This window comes from Schistocerca cancellata, chromosome 2 (genome assembly GCF_023864275.1).
Source record: "Schistocerca cancellata isolate TAMUIC-IGC-003103 chromosome 2, iqSchCanc2.1, whole genome shotgun sequence".
NCBI lineage: Eukaryota > Metazoa > Arthropoda > Insecta > Orthoptera > Acrididae > Schistocerca > Schistocerca cancellata.
This window is the reverse complement of record NC_064627.1, coordinates 1,052,750,674-1,052,773,199: the sequence shown is the minus strand read 5'-3', so window position 1 is coordinate 1,052,773,199 and position 22,526 is coordinate 1,052,750,674.

Here is a 22,526-nt window from a genome sequence, read left to right as displayed (position 1 = left end):
GCCTGGGAGTCGGTCGGTTGGCGTGGAGCAGAAAGGAAGTCTCCACCGCGCGTACTCTGGCCGGGGCCATTGGCGGTGACCACGCACGGTTGGAGTCTGAGGTGCTGCTTACGGGTGCTACGAAGTTCGTCGTCCACCGATCTTGGATATGAAACCTGAGTCCTCACTTAAGACAAACAAAGACAGCATGTTGTTATCAACGGAGAGACGTCTACAGACGTTAAAGTAACCTCTGGCGTGCCACAGGGGAGTGTTATGGGACCACTGCTTTTCACAATATATATAAATGACCTAGTAGATAGTGTCGGAAGTTCCATGCGGCTTTTCGCGGATGATGCTGTAGTATACAGAGAAGTTGCAGCATTAGAAAATTGTAGCGAAATGCAGGAAGATCTGCAGCGGATAGGCACTTGGTGCAGGGAGTGGCAACTGACCCTTAACATAGACAAATGTAATGTATTGAGAATACATAGAAAGAAGAATCCTTTATTGTATGATTATATGATAGCGGAACAAACACTGGTAGCAGTTACTTCTGTAAAATATCTGGGAGTATGCGTGCGGAACGATTTGAAGTGGAATGATCATATAAAATTAATTGTTGGTAAGGCGGGTACCAGGTTGAGATTCATTGGGAGAGTCCTTAGAAAATGTAGTCCATCAACAAAGGAGGTGGCTTACAAAACACTCGTTCGACCTATACTTGAGTATTGCTCATCAGTGTGGGATCCGTACCAGATCGGGTTGACGGAGGAGATAGAGAAGATCCAAAGAAGAGCGGCGCGTTTCGTCACAGGGTTATTTGGTAACCGTGATAGCGTTACGGAGATGTTTAACAAACTCAAGTGGCAGACTCTGCAAGAGAGGCGCTCTGCATCGCGGTGTAGCTTGCTCGCCAGGTTTCGAGAGGGTGCGTTTCTGGATGAGGTATCGAATATATTGCTTCCCCCTACTTATACCTCCCGAGGACATCACGAATGTAAAATTAGAGAGATTAGAGCGCGCACAGAGGCTTTCAGACAGTCGTTCTTCCCGCGAACCATACGCGACTGGAACAGGAAAGGGAGGTAATGACAGTGGCACGTAAAGTGCCCTCCGCCACACACCGTTGGTTGGCTTGCGGAGTATAAATGTAGATGTAGATATAGATGTTAACCTACTATCGAGCCTCAACTGTAAGAATTTCTTCGTTTGATCCTGGTTGTTGCTTTTGGGACATTCCCGCGAGCAGTAACGTGTGTGTATTCAAGTTGGCTAAGATTCCAACCATCTTCCTGTGGAGTTTAGCTCAATTTATTCCCTGTTATTGAAGTTGACCTGCGATATCTTCTGCCTTGTGGCAGTTGACGTTCCGGTTACCTGCCCTGGTCGTTGACGTAATTTTCGGCAGTGTATTTTCCTCGTCGTGTTGTTGCTGTCTGGCGCAGCATGTACTTCGACAGCTGAGGTGTTGTCGGTCGTTGTGGGCGCCGATATTCTGTGCCTCGTTGTGTTGAAATCTTGTGGTCGTTTTACTGGTTACGTGGAGTGGAACTGATTTTGTTGATTGGTCGGTCGGCTGTCTGTCGGTTGGGTTGCTTTCAGATTAAGGGGCTCCGGAAAGGCTCAAAATTATGAAAAGTTCAATTTTTACTTTTTTGCGTTTTCTGCATCTGCAGACTATTACCTTTTAATAGATATATAATTTATTCAATTCGGAAGACTACAACTATTTTTAAATTTTTTTTTTTTTTTGAAATGTCTTCTACATGGGCGTGACCCACTGTGGCGCTGTTAAACTGCTGTCAAATGGTGTTATTATTAACGTCCGTGTTCATCAGGTATATTTTAGTGATGTGAGATAAAGTATGTGTTGTGGCTAACCTGTGATGGTTCAATATATATCGCTGGTGTGATTGTCGATTGTTTCATGTTTATTTACTCTGTCGTTATCTCGAAAATATTCGTAATTAATTCTGTTTCTCGAGTCTCTGTTTTGTTGAAGTATAATAATGAGTAAAGGTAAAGTTGCTGTTGCGACTTTCAATGATGGCAACATTGTAAGGTGCAAGGTATTTAGAAATATGGGAATGAAGATAGGTTCTAACATGGTACGAGCGATGCTTGCTTTAGACAAGGAACGCCTTCGGGTTGCAGACAGGGCTGTAAAGAGTCTAGAAATACAAGCAAGAGTAAACAGGAGGAGGAACAAGAGGAAGCTGGAGGAGGAGTTTGCAGAGGATGAAGATAATCCATCCTATGGACCTGGAATGCACTAAGAAGTTAATCCAATCTTTGTCGCTCGATTCCCAAAACTTTTATTTTCTCATACTAATTACATGTTTTCTAAGGATCTTCCAAACATATTTGTTTCAAACTTTCAGTAAATGTTACACAGTACCTTCTGCATAATTTAACACAGCCTTTTTCCAAAAAACTGTATATTTTTGAATATATAAATAAAAAATTGCAAAAAATGTTGTGAATTTTCATTACAATTGAAAAAAAATCATCTTTAATAACTGAACTAAAATTTTGTAAAATCCCTGTGTTAAGTTGTAGCCCATATTCCAATAAATAATCTGTAAAAAGTTCAACTTCTACCTCAAATACTTTGTGAGGAAAGATGTAATTTATAAGCGTTATTTTAACATTGCAAGTATAGGGCGTTCCGGAGCCCCTCAAGAAGTCGTTGGACAGGCTACCTGTCTCACCTAAATGGGCGTTAGTGTTGCAATCCCAGGCCGAGCCTTGGAAACTTCTGAGCGCTGTTCCTTGCGTGTTACATAGTAATTTCCCTGTTTAGGTTTTAGTTATTTGGTTGTTGTGTGTCCTTCAGCCAAGTATCAGTATCTCTTAAATTTATGTTCTTGTCTTGCCCTTAAGGCATGAGATTGTTATTCTTTTATATAGGGCCTTCAGCCGAATTTTACATGAGATATTTTAAGATAAGGCCTTCTGCCGTTTAAACTGAAACTCTTTTCCTAGGCCTTAAGCCGTTAAACATATTTTGTTGATATTTGGGCTTCAGCCGAGTATTAATATCTCTTAAATTAATGTTCTTGTCTTGCCTTTAAGGCCCTCAGCCGAACTTTATATGAAATGTTTAGGATATGGCCTTCTCCCTTTTAAAATTGAAACTCTTCTTTCTAGGGCTTAAGCCGTTAAATTATTTACTGATGTGCGGCCTTCAGCCGAGTTTTAATATCTCTTCAATTAATGTTCTTGTCTTGCCCTTAAGGCGTAAGATTGTTATGCTCTTGTATGGGGCCTTTAGCCGCATTTTGCATGAAATGTTTTAAGATAAGGCCTTCTGCCTTTTGATTGAAACTCTTCTTATTGCTTAATATGCGACCTCCATTAAAATTAAATTGCTGAGGCCTTCAGCCTGTTTGGACTGAAGATTTAGAAAATATTCTTGGTGAAACCTCCAGAAGAACCTTGTATTTAAATTTCTTGCTTAGGCCTCGTGTCTTGGATTTTGAGTGTGGCCTTCAGCCGACCTAAAGTTAATTAAATGAGGTCGATTAAAGTTTTGAGTGTTTACAAAATTGTTAAGGCTTTCGTGGCCACTTGTTGACAAACTGCCTATTGGCTTCTGTCTCAGGTTCTTCGGCCGACGTTCATCTAATGATTTTTCTGACGTTTCGCCAGCACGAGTGGCTGGGATTGTCAAAGCTTCACCCTCCATTGCCGGTGGTGAACTGGAGGCGAGCTCGCGGCCGCAGACTATATGTACCTGGCGCGCCAACGTCCGAGGGCTTCTCCGCGGTCATTCCCGGTGCGGTTCTCCTATTGCTACCTGCGACGGTCGTTCGCTGCAGTACGGGAAGCTAGGATCCGTTTACCTTAAGGCTTTCCTCTTTCTTGTTGAAACTGTTCGCGTGTTTTTGGATTTCTACAGCTTCTCTGAACAAGCGCGTGTGATAGTGCTTCTCTACAGCCAGAACTTCCGTGTCGGCGAATTTTATTACGTGGTTGGTCTCATTCAGTGCGTGCTCTGCCACGGCCGATTTCTCCACCTGCCCCAACCTGCAATGTCGCTTATGCTCTTTGATCCTGGTGTTAATGGATCGTCTAGTCATTCCGACATAAACTTAACACCAGGATCAAAGAGCATAAGCGACATTGCAGGTTGGGGCAGGTGGAGAAATCGGCCGTGGCAGAGCACGCACTGAATGAGACCGACCACGTAATAAAATTCGCCGACACGGAAGTTCTGGCTGTAGAGAAGCACTATCACACGCGCTTGTTCAGAGAAGCTGTAGAAATCCAAAAACACGCGAACAGTTTCAACAAGAAAGAGGAAAGCCTTAAGGTAAACGGATCCTGGCTTCCCGTACTGCAGCGAACGACCGTCGCAGGTAGCAAGAGGAGAACCGCACCGGAAATGACCGCGGAGAAGCCCTCGGACGTTGGCGCGCCAGGTACATATAGTCTGCGGCCGCGAGCTCGCCTCCAGTTCACCACCGGCAATGGAGGGTGAAGTTTTTGAGTGTTTGTTGTAATATTGTGTGTTGATAAATAAAGTTTGTATGTTGAGTGCAATTGACAGAAACTCATTTTGGCCCCTTTCACAATCCACTCAGTCCTGCTAGCCCAGGCATTTCAAATAACGTATTACAGTTGTTTGTTTAAAAGTGATTGTGGCAGGCTTATTTATTATCAAGTTGCTCTGTGGATTGTGCGTGGAACAGTTTTTGCAAGCATCAGTGATCAATATTCATGTCGTTTCACTAGCAAATCCCAGAAAAAACAAGACACTTGAAGTATTAAAATCCAAATACACTGAAGCGCCAAAGAAATTGGTGTAGGCATGCTTATTCAAGTACTGAGATACGTAAACTGGCAGAATACGGCGCTGCGGTGACAACGCCTATATAAGACAACAAGAGTCTGGCGCAGTTTTTAGATCGGTTACTGCTACTACAATGGCAGGTTATCAAGATTTAAGTGAGTTTGAACGTGGTGCTATAATCGACGCACGAACGATGGGACACAGCATCTCCGAGGCAGCGATGAAAAAGTTCAAATGGCTCTGAGCACTATGGGACTTAACATCTATGGTCATCAGTCCACTACAACTTAGAATTACTTAAACCTAACTAACCTAAGGACATTACACAACACCCAGTCATCACGAGGCAGAGAAAATCCCTGACCCCGCCGGGAATGCAGCGATGAAGTGGAGATTTTCCCGTACGACACATTTCAAGAGTGTACCATGAATATCAGGAATCCGGTAAAACATCGAATCTCGGACATCGCTGCTGCTGAAAAACATCCTCCAAGAACAGGACAAACGACGACTGCAGAGAATCGTCCAGCTTGACAGATGTCCCTTCAACAAATGACTGCAGATTTCAGTGCCGAGCCAGCAACAAGTTTCAGCGTTTGAACCGTTCAACGAAGCATCATCGATATGGGCTTTCGGAGGCCGAAGGTCCACTCGTGTACACTTGTTGACTGCACGACACAAAGCTTTACGCCTGGCCTGGGCCCGTCAACACCGACATTGGCCTGCTCATGACTGTAAATATGTTGCCTGGTCGGATGAGTCATGGATTCCGCAAACAGAGATCATGTGAAACTCAGCTCGCCCTATTTGCCCAAGAAATTCACAGTGCCGTAGACACTGGCGAGCAGATTGATGCCGTATTCCTGGACTTCAGGAAGGCATTTGATACGGTTCCGCACTTACGTTTAGTGAAAAAAATACGAGCTTACGGAATATCGGACCAGGTTTGTGATTGGATTCAGGATTTCCTAGAAGAAAGAACACAACATGTCATTCTTAACGGTTCAAAATCTGCAGATGTAGAGGTAATTTCGGGAGTACCGCAAGGAAGCGTGATAGGACCTTTATTGTTTACAATATACATAAATGACTTAGTTGACAACATCGGTAGCTCCGTGAGGCTATTTGCAGATGACACGGTTGTCTACAAGAAAGTAGCAACATCTGAAGACTCGTACGTACTCCAGGAAGACCTGCAGAGGATTAATGCATGGTGCGACAGCTGGCAGCTTTCCCTAAACGTAGATAAATGTAATATAATGCGCATACATAGGGGCAGAAATCCATTCCAGTACGATTATGCCATAGGTGGTAAATCATTGGAAGCGGTAACGACCGTAAAATACTTAGGAGTTACTATCCGGAGCGATCTGAAGTGGAATGATCACATAAAACAAATAGTGGGAAAAGCAGGCGCCAGGTTGAGATTCATAGGAAGAATTCTAAGAAAATGTGACTCATCGACGAAAGAAGTAGCTTACAAAACGCTTGTTCGTCCGATTCTTGAGTATTGCTCATCAGTATGGGACCCTTACCAGGTTGGATTGATAGAAGAGATAGACATGATCCAGCGAAAAGCAGCGCGATTCGTCATGGGGACATTTAGTCAGCGCGAGAGCGTTACGGAGATGCTGAACAAGCTCCAGTGGCGGACACTTCAAGAAAGGCGTTACGCAATACGGAGAGGTTTATTATCGAAATTACGAGAGAGCACATTCCGGGAAGAGATGGGCAACATATTACTACCGCCCACATATATCTCGCGTAATGATCACAACGAAAAGATCCGAGAAATTAGAGCAAATACGGAGACTTACAAGCAGTCGTTCTTCCCACGCACAATTCGTGAATGGAACAGGGAAGGGGGGATCAGATAGTGGTACAATAAGTACCCTCCGCCACACACCGTAAGGTGGCTCGCGGAGTATAGATGTAGATGTAGATGTTTGTAATTGTATCGAGCGGATGGAGGTGTACGGGTGTGGAGACAACCTCATGAACCCATGGACCCTGCAAGTCAGCAGGGGACTGTTCAAACTGGTGGAGGCCCTGTAATGGTATGGGGCGTGTGCGGTTGGAGTGACATGGGACCCCTGATACGTATACATACGACTCTGACACGTGAGACATACGAAACCAACCTGTTTGACCATCTGCATCCATTCATGTCCATTGTGCATACCGACGGAGTTGAAGAATTCCTTCAGGACAATGCGACACCTCACACGTCCAGAATTGCTGCAGAGTGGCTCCAGGAACGCTCTTTTGAGTTTAAATACTTCCCCTGGCCACCAAACTCCCCAGACATGAACATTATTGAGCATATCTGGGATGCCTTGCAACGTGTTGTTCAAAAGAGTTCTCGATCCTCTCGTACTCTTACGAATTTATGGACAGACCTGCAGGATTCATGGTGTCAGTTCCCTCCAGCACTACTTCAGACATTAGTAGAGTCCACGCTACCTCATGTTGCCGCACTTCTGCATGCTCGCGGGGACCCTACACGATATTAGGTAGGTGTCTTTGGTCTTCAGTGTATAAGACGTAAAGAAAGCCAATAAATCTTGAAGGAGTACTGAGGAAGATATGACTAATGCTCAAAAATTGCCCTGGACTGGCAACGATACTTAACCTTAAAGAACCTAATTTTCTCGTGATGTGATAGCAGCTCATAACACTGTCGTCCTTTTAGTAATTCAGATTGCAATTTGACGTAACAAATTAAAAAGCTGGTTCTTCGACTTTCTGAAATGCTTACAAAATGCAGGTTCCTTATTCTCGAACTGCTTGTATGCTGCGTGAAATTATCCTCCCGTACCATGTATAACGTTGTTGTTTTATTTTGTGGTGTAAGCGGTGCTGATAGACAATAAAAGCGGTTTAAAAGCTGTGAGCTTTCTGAGGAAGTTAACCTTGCATTACTGCGCAACTGTTTCACCAGGTATCCTGTCTAGCTTACCAAATTCCCAACCAGACTAACATTAATTATAATCTTTTAATAGTCATACGACAACCGGTGATATATATATATATATATATATATATATATATATATATATATATATATATATATAAGAGAATTTAAATAAAAAGAAATAAATCAGTTTATATTTGGAAATTTATTTTAACATTGATCATTGAAATTTCAGCATATTAAACGTGAGTCATAACTAAGCTGGTGCCTTATTTAGGACTGTGAAAATGTGAGTTTGTAATCTTACGGAACACATCAAATACGGAGCCAAGATTGGGAGACTGCATACAACACTGCATTCATAAAATAACACATGAAGAACGTTGAAACATATGCAAGAAGAAATTAACCACAACCAACAGATTCAATTTTCACCCAAAGAAGTTACGTTCGTAGCACAATCCTGTCCGTCATGTAATTACCACACACTGGTATACTAAATTCGTACTAACTCTCTGTGAAATCTTCCCGAAAAGAATAGCTGAGGGCTACTTTGATGATTATACCACATGCTTCACGTGGTCAACTTGGTTTACACAAAGAGTGAAACTCCACAATAATTTTGATAATTAAAATAAATTAGATCGAAAAGCAATTTACAAAAGAAAAACCTCGAGCTGGTTACCAACGTCTTACTATTAACCTGATGGGTCAAACAATTGCATAAGCACGTGGTACTGGTCTCACAAAGTACACCCCACGTGGGTTGAACATAAAGAAAAGTTGCTATATTGCAAAATATTGTCAAGACGAGACGTTATAATCTCACGCACATTCGCATTTAAGATTAATGATCTTAGTTAGAGTTACTGATCAACACGTGGTTCCACTTTACTCACAAAGTAGTGACAAAGCAACTACCGGAAAATAATCTGAACTTCACACGCGAATTACACTGCGTTGCAATTTAAGATAACATTAGATATTTTAGAGCTAAACCTGAAATAAAGGTGATTAAATTTTCAGTTAGGCTGAACTTAAGAAATCCATCGTCCTACGGACTTAGCAGACACGCGCTTAGCCTGAGATCTTACCACTTCAGACGCTCTCCACGGACAGACTGACCTGGTTCCTTCCTGAGGGGGGCTCACAAATACAAACGGAAGTGGCCAGAGGGGCAGCTTCCTATACCAACATGACAAAAGACGGACAGGACCATACTAAGGATAGAAACCTCTTTGCTTTTAGAAAGCGTAGCTACCTGTTCCGACGTTGGTCCTACTGTTCTCTAGCAGACAGGCTTGTCTGCTACCCTCAAGCATGCAACTAGAAATACATTTGCTCATTCATCCTCTCACACAGAAGGGAAGGGGGATGACAGTATCTTATCATATACAGTATATAAAAGAAAGCGGATGTAGGTTCCGTATGAGACTGTGTGACATGAATTACATATAAACTGTGTTTTAAAGTGTAGTAGTGTGACAGATCGTTCTTGTTTGTGTGTAAAAGTAACACGTTCCACTACTCAGTCTCCTCCCAGATAGTCAGAAACGCCACAGTAAATTTAGAAGAGGAATTTATGCCGTAAATGACAACAGATTTAAGAAATTAACAAGAAAGGAATCCAACAGAGACCTTTCACATGTAATGACATTTTTCGGAGCCACAATCTTTTTTTTGCATTGTTTTGCACTTGTGTCTTCCTTCTCTAATATACAACTCTCCCAGCAAATTGTAGACCATTTGCGTCCAATAAATGTCATTTTCGTACAAATGTGGACTCCATCATCCACGTACATAAAATTTCGCGTTGTGAATGTTCACTTCGCGCGTAAAAACAGTTGAAAACTATCTTTCGAAGACCACAGTTCACGCGAAAAAACAGCTGAGAGCAGTGAAACGAGTTGAGAGCACGTGACATGAATCGACTTGATGTGCCGCGACGTGACGGTCAGTTTGAATTGGCTTTTATCTGACAGCCTGCTCGCTAGACTGCCTTTGTTGTGGGATCGATCAGCTGTGAAACAAACTGACGGGCGCCGGTGGCCGGATGTCTTCTGACTGCAGGCCGCTGTAATGACTTGTATTGTACTTGGAGCCGTCCTGTGATTTCTTCCGCTGCCGCCATGCACGAACGAAATGAGCTGCCCGCAGCCGTGGGGTCTACTTGCAGCCAGAACCAACCTACGCTCGTGAGGTTAGCCTTAGCTGATTGGAACACGTAGCCGACCCTCCATTGGTCAGCCAGGGTATCGGATTCAGAACTCCGCAAGGTGTCAGCACGTGCAGATTTCCCGGTTCGACGGTCAGGCACTGCGCAGCTCCTACTGTAGTTCGGGAGTACCTTTCTACTGGCGAGACAGCTTGAAGTAGGGCATACCCTACACCTACCGTGTTATGTTAATAGTTGGTTTCCCTGCATTTCGAGATCACTGTAGCAGTGAACATGACATTTTTACTGGACATGACGTGTTATGTTCGTGTACCGCACAAAAATCGTATTTTAACACTTGGTTTGGAAAAAAATTTTTGACTCTACAGTTAAAATTTTTGTGTTTTTTTTTGTGCTTTCTCCAAACTAATTTTAATCTCGCCAAGTCTCTGTAAATTGGTTTTATCATACTTGCAACGCTCCCGGCTTACCCAGAAGACTCCTGATTTTTCACTTTTTCTTCCGTCTCCCGATTATTTAATTATTTCCCTCCGATTTTTAGTTAATTACCGTCAAACCTGATACATTTGTTTTTAAAACGTAACATTTCAGTTATTTTACCCAGTTCTCAGAAGTTCTTCGCTCATTAATCGTCTTTAATCGACATACGTCGAATTGAAGTCCACATAAATCAGTGGCGCGCTAGCTGTATGTTGTTGTTGTTGTGGTCTTCAGTCCTCAGACTCGTTTGATGCAGCTCTCCATGTTACTCTATCCTGTGCAAACTTCTTCATCTCCCAGTACTTACTGCAACCTACATCCTTTTGAATCTGCTTAGTGTATTCATCTCTTGATCCCTCTCTACGATTTTTACCCTGCACACTTCCCTCCAATGCTAAATTTGTGGTCCCCTGATGCCTCAGAACATGTCCTACCAACCGGTCCCTTCTTCTTGTCAAGTTGTGCCACAAATTCCTCTTCTCCCCAATTCTATTCAATACCTCCTCATTAGTTATGTGATCTACCCATCTAATCTTCAGCATTCTTTTGTAGCAGCACATTTCGAAAGCTTCTATTCTCCTCTTGTCCAAATTATTTATCGTCCATGTTACACTTCCATACATGGCTACACTCCATACAAATACTTGCAGAAACGACTTCCTGACACTTAAATCTATACTCGATGTTAACAAATTTCTCTTTTTCAGAAATGCTTTCCTTGCCATTGCCAGTCTACATTTTATATCCTCTTTACTTCGACCAACATCAGTTATTTTGCTCCCCAAATAGCCAAACTCCTTTACTACTTTAAGTGTCTCATTTCCTAATCTAATTCCCTCAGCATCACCCGACTTAATTCGACAACATTCCATTATCCTCGTTTTGCTTTTGTTGATGTTCATCTTATATCCTCCTTTCAAGACACTGTCAATTCCGTTCAACTGCCCTTCCAAGTCCTTTCCTGACTCTTGCAGAATTACAATGTCTTCGGCAAACCTCAAAGTTTTTATTTCTTCTCCATGGATTTTAATACCTACTCCGAATTTTTCTTTTGTTTCCTTTACTGCTTGCTCAATATACAGATTGAATAACATCGGGGAGAGGGTACAACCCTGTCTCACTCCCTTCCCAACCACTGCTTCCCTTTCATGTCCCTCGACTCTTATAACTGCCATCTGGTTTCTGTACAAATTGTAAATAGCCTTTCGCTCCCTGTATTTTACCCATGCCACATTTAGAATTTGAAAAAGAGTATTCCAGTCAACATTGTCAAAAGCTTTCTCTAAGTCTACAAATGCTAGAAACGTAGGTTTGCCTTTCCTTAATATTTCTTCTAAGGTAAGTCGTAAGGTCATTATTGCCTCACGTGTTCCAACATTTCTACGGAATCCAAACTGATCTTCCTCGAGGTCAGCTTCTAACAGTTTTTCCATTCATCTGTAAAGAATTCGTGTCAGTATTTTGCAGCTGTGACTTATTAAACTGATAGTTCGGTAATTTTCACATCTGTCAACACCTGCTTTCTTTGGGATTGGAATTATTATATTCTTCTTGAAGTCTGAGGGTATTTCGCCTGTCTCATACGTCTTGCTCACCAGATGGTAGAGTTTTGTCAGGACTGGCTCTCCCAAGGCCGTCAGTAGTTCTAATGGAATGTTGTCTACTCCTGGGGCCTTGTTTCGATTCAGGTCCTTCAGTGCTCTGTCAAACTCTTCACGCAGTATCGTATCTCCCATTTCATCTCCATCTACATCCTCTTCCATTTCCATAAGATTATCCTCAAGTACATCACCCTTGTATAAACCCTCTATATACTCCTTCCACCTTTCTGCTTTCCCTTCTTTGCTTAGAACTGGGTTTGCATCTGAACTCTTGATATTCATACAGGTGTTCTCTTTTCTCCAAAGGTCTCTTTAATTTTCCTGTAGGCAGTATCTATCTCGCCCATAGTGAGATAAGCCTCTACATCCTTACATTTGTCCTCTAGCCATCCCTGCTTAGCCATTTTGCACTCTCTGTCGATCTCATGTTTTGAGACGTTTGTATTCCTTTTTGCCTGCTTCATTTACTGCATTTTTATATTTTCTCCTTTCATCAATTAAATTCAGTGTTTCTTCTGTTACCCAAGGATTTCTACTAGCCCTCATCTTTCTACCAACTTGATCCTCTGCTGCCTTCACTACTTCATCCCTCAGAGCTACCCATTCTTCTTCTACTGCATTTCTTTCCCCCATTCCTGTCAATTGTTCCCTTATGCTCTCCCTGAATCTCTGTACAACCTCTGGTTTAGTCAGTTTATCCAGGTTCCTTCTCCTTAAATTCCCACCTTTTTGCAGTTTCTTCAGTTTTAATCTACAGTTCATAACCAATAGACTGTGGTCAGAGTCCACATCTGACCCTGGAAATGTCTTACAATTTAAAACCTTGGTCCTATATCTCTGTCTTACCATTATATAATCTATCTGATACCTTCTAGTATCTCCAGGATTCTTCCATGTATACAATCTTCTTTCATGTTTCTTGAACCAAGGGTTAGCTATGATTAAGTTATGCTCTGTGCAAAATTCTACCAGACGGCTTCCTCTTTCATTTCGTAGCCCCAATCCATATTCACCTACTATGTTTCCTTCTGTCCCTTTTCCTACTATCGGATTCCGGTCACCCATGACTATTAAATTTTCGTCTCCCTTCACTACCTGAATAATTTCTTTTATCTCATCATATTTTCATCAATTTCTTCATCATCTGCAGAGCTAGTTGGCATATAAACTTGTACTACTGTAGTAGGCATGGTAGGCATGGGCTTCGTGTCTATCTTGACCACAATAATGCGATCACTATTCTGTTTGTAGTAGCTTACTCGCACTCCTAATTTTTATTCATTATTAAACCTACTCCTGCATTACGCCTATTTGATTTTGTATTTATAACCCTGTATTCACCTGACCAAAAGTCTTGTTCGTCCTGCCACCGAACTTCACTAATTCCCACTATATCTAACTTTAACCTATCCATTTCCCTTTTTAAATTTTCTAACCTACCTGCCCGATTAAGGGATCTGACATTCCACGCTCCGATCCGTAGAACGCCAGTTTTCTTTCTCCTGATAGCGGTATATCGATTGTTATTTCTCTTCATTTCGTGGGTTTAGTAGAATGTATACTGTTATTGCGCAGTATTGTGCTCTGTTCGCACTTGTATTTGTGTGTTGTCATTCTGCTTGAGTGAAGTCGGTTATTTAACGTTTCCATAATCGGTATAAATTTTGAGAATGGATGATGGCTCTGAGCACTATGGAACTTAACTTCTGTGGTCATCAGTCCCCTAGAACTTAGAACTACTTAAACCTAACTAACCTAAGGACATCACACACATCCATGCCCGAGGCAAGATTCGAACCTGCGACCGCAGCAGTCCCGCGGTTCAGGACTGCGCGCCTAGAACCACTAGACCACCGCTGCCAGCTTGAGAATGGATGATTAAGTGTGTTGTTTTATTACTTGTATCCTTGTAAGGCTTTATTTTTGCGTAAACCGTTGGTTTACATGTATCACATTCGTCGTAATTACAGCATTCATAGTATTAAAATACTGAAAATAAGAAGATTAAAACTTTTTACCTAAGTATTATAAGGGAAATATATGGTTGGTTACCTGTCTTCTGTTGTGTGTTTCCGTGCACCACGCACCAGTCCGCTATAGGCAAGCGGTTACCTTTCCCTTGTTTTACGAATGACCGTTTCGAGTAACTCTATTGTTTTTATTTGCATCTTTATATCCGTTATACACCTTTGTGACGTCATAGGGCAAGAGTTGCCTCAAGATTGTACTGAATATGAGCCATGGTTTTTGTTAGTTGGTACCCGCCGATTTTTAAAACAATTTACCGATTTTTGTTTCTCAAAAGTTGGCAGGTATAGTTTTATGGCTTCCATGACTGCTGCAGAGATGGAATGTTTATGGCTGTATTAGCTGTTTGAGTTCTGAACCTGGTGATACTTGCGCCATGAATCTGGCCTGGGAAGGCGAATTTGGTGTATACTGTTGTCATCTGTTGACAGTTTGTGGAATAAGATCGGCCATACTTCCTGCCTCACTGTAGACAAATCCTCAGTTCGCCACTTTACCTCTAAAGATGTCTCCGGCAGTCGGAGAGGAAACGTTAGGAGAAAGTTATATACGTCGACCTCGTACTATTAGCCCGGACGTTTTAACTGATGTGCAAATCAGATTTATTCTTATTTACCACCCCGTACTATTGTTTAAATTAATCAAAAACTATACCAGCCTAGCACTTATGGTCATATCATCCAAAAGTTTGTTTCCAGAACTTAGTTTCAACTATTCGAGCCTCGTGCCCATCCTCTTCTGCGCGTGAAGGTTTGTGATGATCTTGTCACATTAAGGCCGAGCTCCTACTACACTGTTATGAGTTTTTGAGTCTCCTTCACCTATGAAAGTGTAACAAAAACTCCTGAAATCAACAGCTTCAGAGGCCTTAATTTCAGCGCTTTTTCGTTATTAGTTCTGTCACAGATATTTTCTGTTTGATCCCTGATTAACATTTATAATTGTGTTTTAGTTAGAACCTCCATTTTTTCTTAAAAATTAGCACTTCTAGATACCATATGTAATTACGGGAGGCTTTTTAAGGTTTCCGACAGTGCTACCAACAGCAACAACGTAATTTAGCGTCTGTAATCCTGTAATGCAGAGCATTGTATATATAACGCTATCCACTTATTTTTGAGCTTGCATTAAGGCATGTAAATTTTAAAGTGAACGACATTAGTTGCTCGTGAGCACTGATTTAAGTCAATGGCGAAAGTAGAAAATTTGTGCCAAACCAGGATTCGAAGCTGGATCTCCTTTCTACGCAGATGCTCTGGCCACTACGCCAGCGGTCATCGGACATTCAGCAACTACCCTATCACGCCATGTACTGTCCCTTGCTCATTATCCCTATAATCCTCATTATTCGCGACATTTCGGCCATTCCCGTAAGTCCAGAATGAGATTTTCACTCTGTAGTGGAGTGTGAGGGTAGGAGACGAGGTACTGGAAGAAGTAAAGCTGCGAGGAGTTAGCCTGAGTCGTGCTTGGGTAGCTCAGACGGTAAAGCACTTGCCTGTGGAAGTCAAAGGTACCGAGTTCGAGTCTCGGTCCGTCACATTGTTTTAATCTGCCAGAAAGTTTCATTCCCGTAAGTCTTCGTACCTGGTGGAATCAATTGTCGTCCTCATCTTAATTATATGTGTGGTGTTTGTTCTTTCGCTAATGTCTGAAGAACAGACACCACAGGTATGAAATTTAGCCGGCCGGCGTGGCGGAGCGGTTCTAGGCGCTACAGTCTGGAACCGCGCGACTGCTACGGTCGCAGGTTCGAATCCTGCTTCGGGCATGGATGTGTCTGATGTCCTTAGTTTAGTTAGGTTTAAGTAGTTCTAAGTTCTAGGGGACTGATGCCGGCCGCGGTGGCCGTGCGGTTCTGGCGCTGCAGTCCGGAACCGCGGGACCGCTACGGTCGCAGGTTCGAATCCTGCATCGGGCATGGGTGTGTGTGATGTCCTTAGGTTAGTTAGGTTTAAGTAGTTCTAAGTTCTAGGGGACTTCTGACCTAAGATGTTGAGTCCCATAGTGCTCAGAGCCATTTGAACCATTTTCTAGGGGACTGATGACCTCAGAAGTCCGATACTGCTCAGAGCCATCTGAACCATTTCTTTAATAAAATTTAACATTTTAAACACGTTGAGAGAACATTAAAAATTACCATGTGACTTTATAACTGATTTATAAGCCATTTCACTAAAAAACTGCAAATTTCATAATAGGGTGAAAATCTGAATGTCTGGAAAAAAAGTATTTTTCCATTCTAACTTCATTTAATATTTTACTGAACTGTGTACTCCGTGAAGTCAAGAACTCACGCGACATCAGAGCCGACTTGGTAGGTTGGTCATCCTACCTACTACTAGTAGTGGTAGTTTTATTCATGGAAGGATTTCTTTTACAAATATATTGGACATGCCGCTGTAGTACAATTTTAAATTAAAGACACGTAACTATTATTGAAACATGGCTGTATATACTGAGGCCTTAATAATCATCACGTTGTTGTGCAGCAGACGACTGCTCACTGATCTCCCGCACACTCAGACTTATCTTTATCCCTCTGCCGCCTTAAAATCGACTGCTGATTTCATTTCATACTTTACACGCTCGTGTAGCGTAATGCACAGAGTACTAACTTGCGATAGAGGACATATCGAATACGGGAGGTGGACGAAAGGGCATGAGCTGGTACAGTGGCCAGCCTGACTGCGGATTATAAGTAGTCACACACGCTCGTTTAGGCGAGTGCTGGACGGCTCCCCAAATTCCGCCTCAGAGAACACAACAAGCTGGCGGTTAAAATACGATCACATACACACACACCACAAAAATCTTGCTTCTGTACGAGCGTTCCTGAAGTAAGAAGCTGCTGGTGTGTGTTTGGAAGGCAAAGCAAACTGTTAAACTGTAGAGTTATTTTATTTGAGGGAGGAATGTTCGAGCATTTGATACATGTTATGACAAAATTAACGGTAGAACTTCACATTTTTACTGCAGGAAGCTTATGTAAGTAGTATGGAGATTTAGCTCGTAGATGCCATCTGCTGATAGGGGAGTTAAGACAGATGTGGCAAAGCGGTTTTTCATTTTTTTCAGTTAACTTTTCTTTTCCCCCAAAGCGTAATATCGAACAAAAAACAGCCCACGTTGCATATTTTACGTTCATTTCCGCTGTTGGAAGAACTTTGTGAGAATATTTTCAGATCTAGTTCCGTTGTGTGATTATGATGTCAATCTTCACTTGAGAAACAATATCATCAAGCTGCAGTCATTAGCTCGTAATAAATTCTCTTCGTCAACGCTTCCCAACGTACACCAGATAAAAATCAAGGTATTTAGAGAATCATCCGTGACAATATGAAATCTTGCTGAATTTTGTTTTATATTGCGTTGTCCGTTGTGTATATTTTGTGGAGAAATTTCGTTCATGTCCATGGTGTAAAAATCGGAACGTTTTAAGCATTTATATACAGATTATAATTATTGTATTCATTTTGTGTCATAATAACGAGTTATTATTTTCAATTAACAAAATACACGTATTTAATTGGTAAACTATAAAACAGGAAACGAATACAATGTAAAACGATATAAAGCATAAAACAAATTTAAATAAAATAATTAGAATAGTAATGAGTGTTTCGATACTTTGATTAGGTATATTGCAAATCCTCCTGACAGCACACTGGCACACTGTGTAAAACTTATTTTTCCAAAAATGGTATTTCAGAAAATAGCTCTGTTACACATGGATGTATGAGACTTGAAAGTTCCTATGATTTATGTTGTAACAGTTTTTCATTTTTCCAGAATTAATTAATGGTGGTTCAGTATTTTACAAAATTTCAAATTATTACAAAAGCTGACTGCACAGTTTTCAAGAACGTTATTTACATATCAACTTATATATGGAAAATATTTTTAGCATACCATCACTTCGTAGATCTTCCTTCTAAACCTATTATGCCAAACGAACTTATGGGATGTGTTTTACACTTTAAAAGTGAAACTGGGCAGAAACAAAAAATACATAACGCGTTAATTTGTCCCCTCCGCAAAAGCAGAAAGTTTCATCAAGATCGCTTATTTACACTTGGGAATGTTACCTTGTAAACCAGGTTTTCCAACACATTAGGTAACAAACTCAAGGGAAATTATGTTCGAAATCGACACACTGCCTTGTCGAATTGTAGCAGAATTACGTCACATCTGTAGACGTGTGAAAGCAGGTACGTTACCCATGTCGACGAGAAGTAGGGCAGGTTTGGTACATATGAGGGAAGCAATGGACGCTACATGATTGCAGAAGATACGGGAACATGAACGTTCCTTCATAAAACCACATCTGGAATGCTGTTTATCAAGAAATCAGAAGCATATTGGGAGATGAAATTCTAGAACATTCGGGTAGCTGTTGGAATAACGTACTGTTAGTGATCAGTAAGAAAAGTAGATATGTCGAATAGTCTAGGACGCGAAGGATGTAAATTCTAACAATGTCACCAAAGCTACTGACCGATTACTTCAGTGATTGTGCTTTGCTCTCTTCTGCACTGAACCCTTCTGCCATTATCTCCAGAAAAAGCTGTAAGCTGACATTTCTTTTGTTACAAGTCCCCCAACCCCCCTCTCCGCGTAACTCCACTGTTAGCTGCTCTCATGTGTCAGCCGCAGTTACTGTAGAGAAAAACAGATTTTTCAAAATGTAGTGACTATACAACAAACACTTTGAGCATCTTTAATTTCTCTAAGATCATAGTAATCTGCTTTGCAATGGCTTCAACGCCATTATTTCACAAGTTCAATAAAACAAGAATTTCCAGTAAAAAAGATCCTTATCCTTACAATAGATATCGTGTACATAAAAATCACAGAAATTACATTGCGATCATAGTTGCAAACAGCAACAGTGGATTTTAAAGGTAGTTAGTTAGCGATGGTAGCAATACCTCATCCCATTTCGCAATCCATTATTACATTAAAAATTAGTTTTCTTGTAGGAGGGCTATTCGTAAAGTGAGGAACGATCGGTCGCAAAATGGAAACCACTGTGAAAACCCGACGAGGCTTTTCACAGACGTTTTGGGCAGTGTTTCTAGTATGCCCGTCGATCGCATCAAGACGCTGTTTTCAGTTGTGAGCGAGTAAAGCTGCCTTGAACAACTATGTCTCCCGCCAAGTAGGAGGGCCCACTGAGAGACTTCGCCTTAATGAATGCAGCCCACCTGACACAGCTGCCACGCAATTCCTTCTTCGTGGCAATTCTCACTCGCACTCTGCAGTGGCAGTGAAGACGCTCCTGCAGCCTTTTCGATGGGAAGTGTTCGATCACCCACAACACAGCCCTATGTGGCTCGTCCTGAGTATCATCTCTGTTCACATGAAACGCTGGATACGAAGACAACACTTGGGCGCAGGCTACGCGCTATAGACCAGCACAGAGAATTATCGGAAAGCACAGGCGGCTGCCTTCTATGATGATGGAGTTGGAAATTTGGTATAACGCTCCGACAAATGTCTAAGTTGGAGCGGCGACTATATACACTCCTGGAAATGGAAAAAAGAACACATTGACACCGGTGTGTCAGACCCACCATACTTGCTCCGGACACTGCGAGAGGGCTGTACAAGCAATGATCACACGCACGGCACAGCGGACACACCAGGAACCGCGGTGTTGGCCGTCGAATGGCGCTAGCTGCGCAGCATTTGTGCACCGCCGCCGTCAGTGTCAGCCAGTTTGCCGTGGCATACGGAGCTCCATCGCAGTCTTTAACACTGGTAGCATGCCGCGACAGCGTGGACGTGAACCGTATGTGCAGTTGACGGACTTTGAGCGAGGGCGTATAGTGGGCATGTGGGAGGCCGGGTGGACGTACCGCCGAATTGCTCAACACGTGGGGCGTGAGGTCTCACAGTACATCGATGTTGTCGCCAGTGGTCGGCGGAAGGTGCACGTGCCCGTCGACCTGGGACCGGACCGCAGCGACGCACGGATGCACGCCAAGACCGTAGGATCCTACGCAGTGCCGTAGGGGACCGCACCGCCACTTCCCAGCAAATTAGGGACACTGTTGCTCCTGGGGTATCGGCGAGGACCATTCGCAACCGTCTCCATGAAGCTGGGCTACGGTCCCGCACACCGTTAGGCCGTCTTCCGCTCACGCCCCAACATCGTGCAGCCCGCCTCCAGTGGTGTCGCGACAGGCGTGGATGGAGGGACGAATGGAGACGTGTCGTCTTCAGCGATGAGAGTCGCTTCTGCCTTGGTGCCAATGATGGTCGTATGCATGTTTGGTGCCGTGCAGGTGAGCGCCACAATCAGGACTGCATACGACCGAGGCACACAGGGCCAACACCCGGCATCATGGTGTGGGGAGCGATCTCCTACACTGGCCGTACACCACTGGTGATCGTCGAGGGGACACTGAATAGTGCACGGTACATCCAAACCGTCATCGAACCCATCGTTCTACCATTCCTAGACCGGCAAGGGAACTTGCTGTTTCAACAGGACAATGCACGTCCGCATGTATCCCGTGCCACCCAACGTGCTCTAGAAGGTGTAAGTCAACTACCCTGGCCAGCAAGATCTCCGGATCTGTCCCCCATTGAGCATGTTTGGGACTGGATGAAGCGTCGTCTCGGTCTGCACGTCCAGCACGAACCCTGGTCCAACTGAGGCGCCAGGTGGAAATGGCATGGCAAGCCATTCCACAGGACTACATCCAGCATCTCTACGATCGTCTCCATGGGAGAATAGCAGCCTGCATTGCTGCGAAAGGTGGATATACACTGTACTAGTGCCGACATTGTGCATGCTCTGTTGCCTGTGTCTATGTGCCTGTGATCTGTCAGTGTGATCATGTGATGAATCTGACCCCAGGAATGTGTCAATAAAGTTTCCCCTTCCTGGGACAATGAATTCACGGTGTTCTTATTTCAATTTCCAGGAGTGTAGATAAGTACCTGGAAGATGTAGCTAAATGTGCAAAGAAATCAGTTTTGATTTTCACTGTGGTTCCCATTTCGCGTCCGATCGTTCCTTGCTTTCAGAACAACCCTCAAAGGGCTTGATTATGCGTTAATGATAACAACTGCGTGTTCCGTTTCAGCGCACGTTGAACTTCTCAAGTCTGATCTCTGTTCCAATATTCTTTTTCTATAGTTTCAGTAAGGCTGGCTTCCTTTTTGTGCCCTCATAGTATCATTGAATCCTCCGCAATTAGTTTTCACTTAACATTAAATTTTATTTGGTTTCAAACACATACAAAAATTTTCTTGTCACGAAAGGTCACACTTATTTCGGAATACAAGTATTCTCCAATGGCTGATACGACGCCAGATATCACGTTTCTTGTGTTAAAAGTGGCACCTAGCAATGGCTGAAAGATGGGAGTGTGTGGAATTCACTCTTTGCGCCTCTGCAGCTTAGTAGTAAGCGACTCTCACTGCCTTGTGGAGCATCCGGGTTCAGTTCCCGGTACTTGCACAATTTGTCGTTGGTTTGAGGAATGGAAGGCGGTATACCAGCTGAGGAGCTGCTTCTATAAGGAACAGCGGTGACAAGGTCTGCAAGGTTGACAGCGGCCAGGAGAAGGGTGTGCTCGCTCCATGCCCCCTCCATTCTTTGGGCGTCAGCAGACTGGTTTGACGTGGGCCGCCATGAATTATTCCCTGCCAACCAGTTCATCTGATAGTTGCAGCTGCTCAAACCTCTGTTATTCGTTGGATATATACAAATTTCTGCCTTGCGCTACAATTTTTACCCTCTACAGCTCCCTCAAGTACAAAGGAACTTAATCCTTGATATCTTGGCACATGACTTATCCTATCTCCCTCCTCCTTGTCAATGTTTCCCACATGTTCCTCTCTTCGCCGATTCTGCTGAGAACATCATTACTTATCAGTCAACATAAATTTAGACATCCTGCTACCCTTTACTTTTCCGGTTTTCCCCACAGTCCGTGTTTCATACTGTGGTATCCTGCCCACGCATGTAATATAAGATGTCTAGGATGCTGCTTTCTCGGATAGCTAAACAACAATTCAAGCAAAACACATCAATGGTTTTTATTACAATAAAGTAGACTGACAATACTAACCTCGGCGTCATTACAAATATTCGTCGCAAGCAATTGGCGGCATGCAAATAATCAATGTCCTTTAATGTATACAATTTCCTTTGCAAGTAAATGATATTCTTGATAATAAATGAAAAGCATCAGTTTGCTTTTGTTCTACAATATTATTTTTATTGCTAACCGGTTTTCGGGTTACAAGGCCATCTTCAGGCATTTACTGAGTATTATCACCAAAGAAGTTAAATGTTAGCAGACAACATTGGAAGAGAAGTAACACATCTAGAGTGAAGTAGAAACATACAGTGAGTAACATCTTTGCAATGAAATAGTAAAAACTGAACAGTACATAAATAACAATGGAGTTGACAGGAAAACCTTTAGCACAAAATAAGAATAGCATGCCTACATAACAGTTTCTATTGATAAACAAAGCTATTGAAATAAGATAAAATTAGTACTAGGCAAGGCTGCATCAAGAGGTATG